General features: G+C 36.8%; 1 protein-coding gene across 7 annotated transcripts in view; it reads left to right on the forward strand.

Moving 5' to 3' along the window:
* Positions 1-12,722, forward strand: part of SORBS2 (sorbin and SH3 domain containing 2) — a 172,324-nt gene that overhangs the window by 18,887 nt on the left and 140,715 nt on the right. For all 7 annotated transcript variants that reach the window (XM_074822702.1, XM_074822707.1, XM_074822704.1 and 4 more), the window contains exon 2: positions 5,928-6,055. The gene's annotated coding sequence lies outside the window, so the exon portion shown is untranslated. The remainder of the gene's footprint in view (positions 1-5,927; positions 6,056-12,722) is intronic.

Genomic DNA, 12,722 nt, shown 5'->3' on the forward strand with positions numbered 1-12,722 from the left:
ATTATAATGGGGGGGCGGAGAGCAGACATATTCCAAAGTCAAAAATGAGAACTGGAATATAGCTAAAGACAGATGGTGTCTTTTAAAGAGAACACAGATCTGCTGTTCTGGAGAACAACAGCAGAGGCAACTCTTCATCAAACATCTGCCATTTTGCACAAACATCAGTTGGTGTTAATGAAGTGAGAGCATGATTCTTCATACTTGATATCTTGATCCATGTCTTTCAAATGTGTGAGTTATCAGTAAAACACTTCTGTAAAATTCAGAAGGCTTCTTGGATACTCTGCTGGATCAGAGATTGCCTGATAACTCTTGGCTGGCTCTAGAGCGCTTTCTGAGGAACACAAGCCAAAAAAAACCAACCCACAATTCCAAGCTTCTTTTTGGTCTTCCTTCCCAGTTTCCATTTTTTTCTAATGAGATCTATAGGGATGAAACATTCTTGCACCAAACCTGGAGAGAAAAGTTTAATAACTTCATTATTACCTAATGATATGAGTGAGGTGGGCCATCTACCATTGTTTGAAGGAAATTGTGGAAAAAACCTCTTTAGGCAGGGTGGAGCACTCTGCTTTTTTAATGTGGAGAGCTACTTTGGGGTATACTGAGGTACTGGAGAACAGAATTACTTATGTGGGAAATCAGTGTGCTAATAGAGCAATAAAGAAAAGATAATACCATTGTATGGACTTCAACAAACTTCACTCTCCTTTGAAAGTTTTGTTAAAAATGAGCGTTCCCTAACCAGAGCTTCACTATGGGAATTACAAAGCCACAGATCAGTGTTAAATGCTGTGCGTGTCACTTCTGTACTGTTCACGCAGGGTGCTATTCATTGTCCCTGAGAGATTTAGATAATTTCCCACTTCTTGAAATGTCTCGACCAAAGATTCTGTTGCCATGTGTGCTGGGACAGATGTGTACGTAAAAGCAAGACTGCTTTGTAGCCACTCTGGGAGAATTTTTGAAGTATTTTAACATAATCACTGTGGGTAGTTCATTCAGGTAAGTTATTTTCTTTAGGTTTAGGAAAAAGTGTCAGATGTAACTATCACAGTAAGTTGGCTGCCTGCTTTCTTGCAGTGTGGAATCCTATGTTCTGAAAGCTTGAGTCTATTTTTCGATAGATAATCCACCTTTTTCAATGTATAACTCTAATGAAACTGTAGTAGAGACTGAAATTCAGAATTTGTTGTTTATGTGGGTTTTTTAATGTTGAAGGTTTTTTCAGGAGTTCTTTTACATATGATGGTCTAGAAAATTTCCAAAGTACCTTTTTATACATATCCAACTAAGGAAAGCTGCATGTGTATTTGTAGTCATTGTTATATGTGCTGCCATTCTAATACGACAATTCTTAAGCTACTGCCACTACATGAAGCTGAGGCATGCATGGTGACATAGGACATCAAGATCTATTTAGAAGTAACCTGGCTAGAATGCCAAGTTCATTTAATGACAGTGGGGAGGGCAAGAACTCTTAATATAGAAGAAGAAAGCAGTGCTTTCCTACCTGTTAATCCTCAGTCAAGTCTTCATTATTGTACTTAAGTTTATCATGACTTTTGATCAGTGCATAGATTTGCCCTTGTGAGAATTTAGAAGCCTTTATGATTAACAAGGCCCTAGAAATTTTGGAGTAGGAGAAAGGAGCTGACATTTTTTTTTATTCTTGTCTAAAGCAGTTTATATATATAAATTAAGCTCTCATTAGTGGGAAATTTATACCAGGTTTCTTATGGTAGCACATAGTGATTTATCCTAGTATATTAAGTAGGAGAAAAAGTATAAACTGACCATCAGTAAATAACTTCTTAGTAGATTTGTGGTAACTGTAAATATCTTGTGTCAGGTATGAGTGAAACAGAGAAGAAATGTTCTAAGTGAAGTGTTGACTATTTCTATTGAAGAAACGAAGGTCAAACCAATTCTCAAAAAACAGACTGGTCGGGTATGTGTTCTGATCAACCTGTGACCATTGTCACCCTTTCATTCCTGAGCATGTTCATACTGAACATAGGTGAAGGTCGATTACAACTCATCTGATGATGCCAAACCTAAAATACTAACATCTAGCTGAACTTCAGAAATTAAACTAATGTCACTGGAGATTAATCTTCTTCCATCTATTTTCATCCTTTGGCTTTATAGGCATATGAAGCATTTGTCTGAGGACAGACGTTTCTGGCAGTAGGTTCGGTTAATGCATGTGTCCATGTGTTTTTCACATATTTTACCTTATGTAGGAACAACCACAAGTAGTGGTTTATATCAGGGGTTCTCAACCTTTTCTTCACCATGGATCCCCTTTAAATACCTTTTGTGGCCATGGACCACCAAGACAATTCAAGATTTAAAGCACTAGACTGCATCAAATATTTATTTCAGTTTTCTCATGAAGGGTCTTCAGATTTGAAGAGAAAGGGGAAATAAATTAATCTGCTAACGCACGCATTCCTATTATAATACCTTTATTGCAATCATTCCATATGAATTTAAAATAATAGCATCAACACTCTTCTTGCTCAAATGGCCCATGTTATGGTATTTGCATGTGCTAATTCCAAATTTGATGCAATTTTTACATTAAAATTTGATGGAAAGTTTTTAGAATTCTCACGTCCCCCTTTGTTTGTCTGTGTTCAGTCACTATATATTTGTGTTTACGGGTCTAGGGCCACCACTAGAAGAAACAGACTTCGGCCCCTTGTGGCCCTAAAGAGGGCCATTGGGTTAAGAAAATGTCTTTAAGAGAAAAACGGCCTGGTTAAAGTGGGTCCCACCAACCATACTAGCACCGAATATACTAGTCTGTCAGGGCAGGTGAGGGGTGGGGGTGGGCGGGGGGGCTTGAGTATGAGAGGAGCATTGAGGGGAGGGGGCTGTAGGAAAAGGAGGTGCAGTTCTTGCCACGGGCCAGACCAAATGCTTCCAGTCTGGACGTTCCCCACCCCTGCTTTAAGCCTTTGCAGACCCTCTGTGACAACATCACGGCCCCCCAGGGGTCCATGGACCACGGGCTGAGAACCACTGGTTTATATGATCTGTGTGTAACTATGTAATCCGTCCTCTCCAGGAGAATGGCCACACTTCTTCATAGCTCCATTGCTTTTCAGCAGTGGAAGCTACTGAAAGCACATGAGACATTGAAAAAAGATTCATTCTTATTTGAAAGATCCTTCAGGATCATATGTGTCTACAACAGTTGCAAGACCAACTGAAGTCCAGGAAAAAGCATGGGATTGATATCTTACCTCCTGTCCTTCTGTAGATTTTTTATTTTTTGTAATCTGGGAAATAAGCATTTTGGAGACTGAAATGGTCAGTTCTATAAATGAACTCTGAGACTTCTGCAAATGCACAGCGCATGCATTGTGCTTGCATTGTCTAATGTTAAGTGCATTGAATGTCATCTGTCATAGTTCAGTTCAAATTCAAGAAACATGCTTATTTGGAAAAAAATAAACAATGAAAAAAAATCTTATCCATACTTGTTTCTTCCTGGAGCAGGTAATGTTTGAATTGCTTAATACCAACTATTGATTAAATTGCACTACAGTGTGCCACTAAAGAAATTATATGCTTGAATTTAGTGTTGCTGATAGCCACAAAATGGGAGATACAATTATCTGTCTCTGAAAAGCCTAAAATGGTAATCTTGGTAGTAGTAACATATTTGTTTTACTAATAAACATATAGATATATTCTTTGATACCTAGATGGTATATATAACGTTTATGGCATCTAATGTTTCCTATAGATACAGATCATCTGATTTATATCTAGTAGTTAAAGCACATCTCGTTATATACCGCAACAATGCTTTTGTCATATTTAGTAAATGCTATAAATACTAATAGGTAAATTATTTACACAAAAGCAGTTGCAGAGGGTGTATGAAGAAACAAAATACTAAAATGTGTTAAGCACTGGTGGTAAATCAGCTAATGGTATATCTGCCTTCTGAGAAGATGCTTCAGAAAAGAAATGCTGTGCTGTAAAGCATTGTGTATTGTATTACTTCAGTAGTAAATTGATACTGCTAATAATGATTTTAACACATTCTTCTGGTTTCCTATTTGTGTAGTATTAGTATTTGGCATTCAGATTTTTGTTGATTTTAGCTTGTAACCACCAGATGAAAGCATTAAGGATAGCAAGGTAATGTAGCCTCTAACTCTATGTACATACCGTCTTGTATTTATTTACAAACTCTACTGTATGTTCCACCTGACCATTGCAGCTCTCAAGCCAGCTATAATTTACATGTTTCTTGAAATTTAAGCTATTTGAGCCCTTAAATCTCTTTGTTCAATGAATCTCAAGTAAAATATAAACTGAGCTTCTTAACTTCTCTGAACTAGCCTTGTGGTAAAATAATAGTCCTAAACTAGCTGTTTCGAGTGAAGCAGTGATAATGATGAATTTAACAGGTTGATATTTAGAGTTTGTGGGGTTGTAGTGTTTGTTGTAGCTGCTTTTAACTGCAGTAACACTGTAGTTCTGGGATCAAATGGGAAGGATGCTTTTGAGCTAATCCAGAAAGAATTTGCACTATGTTTTCACACTCAGCAGTTTTTTCATTATTGTTATAAGTGTATTATAGCTGATGATTTTTGAGTCATCAGGAACAAATATGCTTTTTGTGTTTGATCTTTAACAATGATCATTGCTTTACTATTTTAATAGTTTACTAAATAGCCTGTGTGTCTGGCATCCTGTTTCATGTGTCAGTGTAGCTTTCAAATAGTTACTGTTCACAAACAAATCAGAAATTAAGGTGACCCATGGTGTATTGAAATACTTTCAAATGACTGTGCTTAAGTAGGCTTGATTGGAAATTTAATAGATATTGAAACATTTTGTAGTTTTACCACACCAGCCTGTTCTAGATTTTGAGTAGAGAGTAACTTCAAATCTCATAATTTTTCCTTGAACAAAAGTAACAAGTTTTTCAGTGGCAGTGCCTAACAGTGTGGACATGTATGAAAAGTTGTTGTCGTAAAGCAAAGTTGTGTTTGTCAGAATTGCTGAGATATACAGAAGGACATCTTGGAAGCTCCCTCCTGTACCAGAAGAAGCTGCAAAAAGTTAAATAACAATGGTGGTCTTCCACTGACGTAGTCTATCTATTTTCTGAAACTTCAAAGTAGTTAGCTTTTATGGACCCATCAAGATGTTTTTGAGTTTCTTCCTATAGTTGTTAATTTGTACTGATACTTTAAGTTTCCCAGTACTTTTTACATCATAGGAGGGTAAGGTGGCTGATTGGGAATATGGCAGAAGAAGGTAGGGAGATCTTTATCATGTCACGGAAAAGCCCTGTTAGAAAAAATGGAGTGCCGGTGGCTTCAGGACACTAAGCTTCCAAAGTAGCACTGGTGCTGAAACTGGAAACTTAAGATGCAAACTACTGGTTTCAATCTTGGTAAACTGATTTGTCCTGTCCTTGGATGTGTATGCCAGCCAGATACAATGCTCTTAAATGCAAATAGAAGTACTTCCATCTCAGATGAGCCCTTGCGTAAGGAAGGCAAGGCATCTTCATAGATGACCAAACTCAAAACATGTTTTTCACATAGAATATCCATGGTGGTTCATTTCCTGAGCTACAGGTAATAGTCTTCAAGGTCCCAGATTTCCTTTTAACAGTATTATTGTTCATCATCCGCAGTGACTGTTCCTTGCTCTTTCTGTTTCTTTAAATAAAAATTTGGACAATGAACAAAGTTTTTTGCTGTGGATTTCCTGATTTTTTTTTTTTTTTTTTTTTTTTTTTTCAGCTTGGGTTGGGAGGCTGGTTATTCTGTATTGCATTTTCATTTTGATTGTAGGCAAGCCCGTTGCTGCTGAAAATAGCTCAAATGTTCTTAGAACAAAAACATCAGCCAGCAGCTCAGATTATTTCTCTCTTTCTTTTGCAGGCTCTTGCATGTGAGTTAAATTAATTTCTTGAGAGAAACCTTCATAAAGGGCTAAATAAACAAGATCTACATATACAGACATTTCTTACTTCCTCTGCATTTGAGACACAGCTAAACTCGTCTGGCTGGTAAGTCATAATTTTCTTAAGGATTTGTCTTTCTTCCTGCCCTTATGACTTGCATTTTTGAGTTTCTAATTAGTGTTCAGAGAAAACCAGCTTCTGTTTGCTAGTGGTTCTGCTGCATGCTCTGTATGAAGTATGAAGACTAATCTGCAAATCATTACTGTGCTGCTTTTACAAACTTCGCAATAGTACCTATGATTCTGTTAGGTACTCTGGTGTAAGTGAGGTTTTAATTGTTCATCTAGTAGTTTTAAATGTTTTAAAGCAAAACTAGTGATTGTTCTCTCTTGAAATTATTTTTCTGTTTGAATGTTCTGGATTTAATGAATTAACTTTAATGAATTTGTATTGCAAAGTATATTCTGTGTCCAGTCAGAGTTTAAAAATAAACTTTCCCAGCAATTCATTCATGTTTCAGTTTGCTGGCTTCATCTTGTGTAGATAAAATAGGTTCATGTTATGGATGCAATGGTATATTTTTCTTGGTGATGTGCCTATTTCATAGGACAGTAGGCATGCTTGTCAGTAGTCTTTAATTTGATAATATAATTCTGTAACAGTACTATTAAAGATATTTGTGGCTTACAGAGTTTATTTGCGTTTTGATTGTGCTGCTTGAAACAATTTTTTTTCTTAGATTATGAAGTGTTAACTGCGTACAACCCAAACAAAAAGAAGTTTTGTCCTTTACCTTCTATTTTTATTCTTTATTGTGATTAAAATGAAGAAAATCTCAGAAGAACAAAAAATTCCTGCTCAGTGCTGTGGCTTTTCTAAGCAATTGGCTAGCATTAAATGGCAGTCTATATATACCTAGTCCATCTGATCACATATGCTGTGGCGCTTTGGCTTACCACAATTACCGTGTACTTACGTACTGCATAGTTCATTTTGCAGGCTTTGTTATAGCCCCAACATTAGTTTATTGCAAAAATATATTGGAAAACCCATGTCCTATTTAAAAGTAGCTGTACGGTTAATGTAAAGCAGTAGTTATGCATTATATTTTCTTAGGAAAAAAGATCAGTGGTTTTATATAAAACCTGTTGGGGACTTTCCAATTCATTTAAGTTTTGGTAAGAGGCTTTCCAGCTTATTTTTGGATAAAAAGAGAAAATCTGAAGTCTATGTATACATTTCAAATATCATACCTTTTTGTTAAAAATACAGAATTTTGTGTAAAAAATCAGGAATTTTCTTTAACAGTTTTTCAGGAAAAGTAAAACGAAGTCTGGTTCCATTGTAATGTTTGCAGTAATGTTTTATTCTGATACTTGAGAATCTGCTTGTTCTCCCTTACAGTAGCAGATATTGATAGTGTAATGTAGGTATCCACTTGAAACCATGGGAATTTCACTACTAGGCATACTTTGTTTCAAATGAGACAGTTTCTATTGGTTTTCCCCTTTCATTTTTAATTAAATTATATTCCTCTTGGTTTAAGATCTTCCCTATTCCTGTCTTACTGGCACATATAAAGCTGCTTCCCTGGTCCTGTAGGTCCGTCACACTGTCCTTGTACTTCCTAAGTTCTTTTGACCACACTCTAGTTAATACTTGTCTTACACTGATTTTCATATAAAAATAATTTGTCACCTGAGACTTACTATAGAAGAAGCCGAAGCTTCTGAAGAAACTTGAGACACTTAAGAGGCAATACTGTAGTTACTGTTTGAGCAATGTAGAAATTTGTGATCCCTTTACATGTCCAAAAGACATAGCTGGAGGAGAAAATACACAAAAATAGGCTGCAAAATAGACAAAATATTTACCAAGTATTTTAAGTTAAAAGCAGTGGTTGAATTGTGTGAAGTAAGGGCCAAGAATGGTCTATTAATGGTCATTTTTTAATTCCTGTAACTCTGAAGTTACTATATAAGACCAAGTTTTTGCTTGGCACTGAATTTTTGACTGAGTAACAGACCTGACTTACAGGAACTTGTATCTGGCATGCTAACACAACCCAAACTTTATCTGAGTGAACTTGGCACTAAATTCAACTAAAGAGAGGAAATCTCAGGAGAGCAGTGGAATTTCTTTCGTTGAGTAAGTATACCTCTGCATTCATGGGGAACAAACGGTAACATTTTGTGCAGATTTCTGCTTTTGACAGTATGTCTTTGTTCACTTCCCAAAGGTGGTATCAAATACATTGAAAAAATAAACTTTCCTATTTGGATTTTTCATTTTACTTTATGGTATGGTCCTGGGGAACCCAATGAGTCTGAAATGGCCTAACACCATTGCTTGTAATTCTTCGTGTGTGAAGGATAAAGGCTTGCTCAGAACAACTTTGGTTACATAATCATGCTCTGTCCTTATTGTCTTTGTGAGCTCAACTAGAGGAGTAGGAGGCAAATGTATCTATAAGCATTTTATGATTGAATTATTTGATCAGAGTGTCTCAGAAAATATTGCCTTCTTGCCAGTAAAAGTGTTTTCCAAACAATGTAGGATATTACCAAACTGTTACTTTGAGAAACCAGAGATTGTGATAGCTTGGATTTCTTGTCAAAACCTTCATGCTGATAAAGATCTTAAATTAATACACTGTTTAGTCAGTGTGTCAATGTTGCTTCCACTATGTGGTCTAAGTTCAATTCACTTATTGGTGGCAACAGGGTTTTATGGTCTGTTCTGTATGGGATTCTGTATGGGATTCTGGTCCATGAGAAGAATTCCAAAGTGACAGGATTACATCGGGAGAACACAGTAATATGTTGAAACTGCATGGGTTTAATATGCTGGAAAAGCAAAAGGTGCTTTGAAAACAGGAGAGCAAGACCTGGTGATATGGGAAATTAATCTGCGTGAAAGACCATCATGCTGGCACCTCTTCCTTGCATTATCCACAGGTTGGGGATAGACCAAATTGGAGGTGCTGAGAGCATGTGTATTCTTAGGTGAGACCTATGAGTGTTGTCTGCACTGGACTTACCTGACCATGTGCTATTCTCAGATGGCAATAGGTAGCTCTGGAAAAAGTTTGTGATGGGTTTCTGAATGTAACTAGCTGCTTTAGAGGGGTGCAATTTTTATGGCATCCTGGTTAGCTTCTGTCTGCACTAATGAAACATGGCAATGCCTCTTTATTGGCTCTGAGGCTTAGGCTGTGCTTGACCTTTTGGTAGATCTAAATGAGCTAGGAACTGGCAGGATTCCCAGTTTCTCACAATAGCCTCTGCTCATCATCATTAACCAGTGGTTTGGGGGGGAAAGGGTAAAATTAATCACTTTATTAATAATCAGGTATGGCAATGAGATAAACATTTTTCAGATTGTGCAACCTCAAAAGTATTCATTTTCCATCTTTAAAAGAGACAACATAAGTTGACAGTCAAAAGCAGATATTTTATGCATCTGGGACATACAGGAGTAGTTTAATTTTCAATTCTGCCTCGAGCTTTGAGTTACATTTGACTCTAACTTGTGTTAGAGTTTGAAAAATACTTATTTGGTAATAAAGCTGTGTGATATGTAGTAGAGAATTTTCCTGTTTAGCCACCTATGTGCTTGTACTTTTAAGAGAAAAGCATGCTTATGCATCGTCTCTTCCTAAGTAAGCACTTAACCATACATCTAATAAGTATGCTTTAATCTGTTTTCAAGGTGGCTCACGTAAGGCATTACCTGCTTATGTTTGTATGTAAGACTGCATTTGTCTCTGTATATTAGTGGCTTAAGAATTAGTATGTTTCATTAGTGGCTTATGTCCCTAAATGTTTAATGCTGTTTAGAAGGCTGTGTTGTCTTTACTGCTGGAGGCAACTTGAGCACTTAGGCTGCTTCTACACTTGAGGCTGCTAATGACTTGTTCCACAGGAAGGGGTTTTTTTGTTCCCTAGGAAAAAATCATTTAGTCTCAATGCATTTTAAAAGGAACTAACCTAGTGCAAAGGAGACTCTTAACATCATATCTTCCCTAGTCTGTTCAAAAGCAACAGGTGACAAAGGTAGTAGCAGCTCCATCCTTTTGAAGCTAAAAGTGTGAGCATCAAGTTCCTGTGTGCAAGAAGCCTCTCAACTTTGGAAGTGCTCCATAAGGCACCTCTATAGGATTCACTCACTTGTGTGGTTCATCTCAGCAGATCTAAGTGAACTAAGAGGTGAGGTGCAACTGGATGCAGCAAAACTGTACATGTGACCCTGAATCTCTCAGGTGTCTGGATCTTCTGGAAAGCAGCGGATTTCTTCTCCCAGGTCAAAGGAAGTAGAAGTGAGAATGGTGGAGATAAATAGTATGCATCTAATAAGATACTATTCTCTTATTTCCTGGGAGGGAAGGAAGCAGAGGAGGCAAGAATGGGAAGATAAGCAATGCTGCTTATCTGAAGGGACAGTTGATTTGGAGAGCCAGTTCTGCAGTCTTGATAACACTTAGTTGAGTTCTTATCAGTAGAAGGAATTTTTCAGTAGTTTTCATAGCCTTCAATGTATAGAATAGCCAGTTGATCTTTCCACAGTGATGGTTAACCAAGTAAAGGCAGTTGGAACTTGCTGTCAGAGGTCCATTGGATCTCCAAGTGGTGTAAAATTACCCTTTTTCTACCTATTTCCTCTCTGGATCCTGCACAAACCTTTCCAGTGCTGAAAAAGGAAGTTGATGGCTGATTTTTGGAATGTTACAGCTCAGGCCCAAAGTAACAGTTTAAAAGTGAGAAGAAAATTGATGTTAAGACTTTGTGAAAAATGAGGATATGAAATGTGTGTGTTAAAAAAAACCCAAAACTTAGATGTTATGGCTTAAAGTCTGAGGACATTCTGATGTACTGAAAGGCACAGAAACAGTGATTAAAAATGACCTTAGACTTCTGGAAGCAGAATTAAGCTAATATTGAAAGCTTTTGAAAGATCTTCCTTAAAGTACATTCCAACTGCATCTGCAGGCAGGTTTCCAGAAGCCTACCTACAATGTAAGAACTGAGTGTTTAAAGCTAGATTACCACTTCATACTGATACCTGTTGGAGTAGTTAATAGTAATACATTCACATAAAGCATTTTAAAGTAATGGCTTTGCATGAACTGAAAGATGCTTTATTAAAGCTACTGTTTGAATCTACTGTTTGAACTGGAATTCAATTTGTCTTAAGGGTGATGCTTCTGAAAAGAGCCATCATCAACTGCCCATTTAAAAAAAACCAGCTTGGAGTTCAAAGGCTCAAAAAATGTAACTAGGCAAGCATGTCTGAAATCCTAAAGGGTGTATAGATGTACTGCAAATGGGCTGTACTGAGTTACTCTGAACTCCTGAATTTGGTGTCCTGTGAAGTATGTATATGCTGGTGGCAAAGGTTGCTGTATGCTGGCCTCCCCATCCCTATCTGGATTTCCCTCCTTTATGTAAATAGGATAAACATAAATCCACTGACTTGGAAATAATTCTGTGGTTTCTTGCTTTGTAGCAGCTGTGATGGTTTTCTAGCAAAACACTTAAGTGACAGGCGGCAGGTCAGCATGGTGTTGATCTGTCTTCCTGTGATCTTGGAAGTCTCATCCAAATGACTTAAAATGCCTGGATTTCTGAAGTGAGATGTGCCAAATATTTGCTTGTAAAACCAAATGACTGGTCAAGAAACATTTGTGTCTCTCTCAATATGTATTAAAATATATATAATAGAAATAAGGAATGGGTTGAACAGCTGAAATGAACCAAGTGGTGGATTCTAATCAGGATTTGAACAAAACCTGTCAACTTATTTCAGATTGAAAATTCTGTTACTACGTGACATTGGTAAGGAGCATGCTTTTGTTAAATTTTCTTTGTATTCCTTGGGTCTAGGTAGATGAAAAGCAGTAGTGTCAAAATAAAGCTCCAAATTTTGAACTCTGTTCCACTCTTCGCAATAGTATACACTTGACCAAAACTTTTTATAGAGAGTTGGAGAACTGTTTCCAGTGGAAATCTGGGCTCCTTTGAGGAAGTCCTTTACAGGCAAGCAAACACAACAGTGCAAGTTTGAAAGACCTTTGAGTCAGCTGGTTGAACTACTTATTTCAAAATGTTTATTCACTGAATTTAATATCTTGTCTGTCAATTATCTGGCAAAATAGAGTGACCTGGACAAAGGTTGTTCTTATTCTTAAGGCTTTAAAAGATTCATGTAACATGTCTGGGCCTATTGAACTATCACAAAGAGCTGCTACTATGCACTTGCAGAATACTTGAGTATTCAGTGTTACAAACTCTGTCTACCTATCTGGTCACATTATGACCCAATATTAAGTCTGATCTTTGAGGATGAATAAACAATGATGAAATCAATAGGACATGGACAAAATGATTGTTGGGAAAGAATCACACTGGGTGATAGGTAGTGTGTTTTAAGTTATTTTAATTGTTATTCCCTTGCTTTGCATGAACTCGAAATATACTATAGTTAGACCTTTGCATAAATTGCCACATTTAGATTGAGAAAAAAAAGTTTAGACTGATTAAGAAATTCTAAAATTGTTTTTATTTTGAGATTTCAGGATTATTTTTGTTTCTGTAAAGATGCACTTTCCTGGATCACATGTTCCTCATCAAATAGAAATGAGGCAGGTTTTAAAATTAGTACGTCTTTCTGCAAAGAGAACATCTTTCCCATCTGTTATACAACTGTAATGAAATTAGAATGAGCCACTTAGTAAATTTTAAAACCTGGGACCTTCATAAGTAACACCTCTGAT

This window comes from Strix aluco, chromosome 4, assembly GCF_031877795.1.
Source record: "Strix aluco isolate bStrAlu1 chromosome 4, bStrAlu1.hap1, whole genome shotgun sequence".
Classification (NCBI taxonomy): domain Eukaryota; kingdom Metazoa; phylum Chordata; class Aves; order Strigiformes; family Strigidae; genus Strix; species Strix aluco.